Source organism: Coregonus clupeaformis, unplaced genomic scaffold (assembly GCF_020615455.1).
Source record: "Coregonus clupeaformis isolate EN_2021a unplaced genomic scaffold, ASM2061545v1 scaf1914, whole genome shotgun sequence".
NCBI classification, from domain to species: Eukaryota; Metazoa; Chordata; class Actinopteri; order Salmoniformes; family Salmonidae; genus Coregonus; species Coregonus clupeaformis.
In genome coordinates, this window is record NW_025535368.1 from 64,469 (window position 1) to 65,000 (window position 532).

The window sequence follows — 532 nt, forward strand, 5'->3', positions numbered from 1 at the left end:
ACGCAGTAGCTTTGAGTTCATTTGTTACAGGTGTTCATGTAAATGTGTAGCCTCATAACGACCGATAAGAGTTGGAGGATAAGTGAAATAAATGAAAGTTAATTATGATCAAGAGATTTTCCTAACGCATACTCTAGTTAGGATATGTGAATTGACAAAAAGGACCCTAGCATTCTCTGTAGACGAATACCGGTATATTAACTATTTGGTCAAATGTTATCCGTTACGCCGTGCGCACGACATGGAACAAACAATTGCGCGTCATGTTTACCGAAAGGAAAGTAGCGAGAAATTACCGACACCGTAGGTGCGTTCAGTTCGCTTGAACGTTTGCTACGTCACTGAACGAGTTGTGCTGAAGGACACGTTTAACACAAAACGTTATTGTACGGGACTTTGAGGTACGTTTGCTCCCGTTCGGTGGGGTGTGGCTTCAAGCAATGAGTGACGTATTTCAACGGCAGTGGCCATGCATGACAGCGTTCCCCAAACAACAACATCGCCGTTTTTTAAACAGGTCGTTCAGTACCGT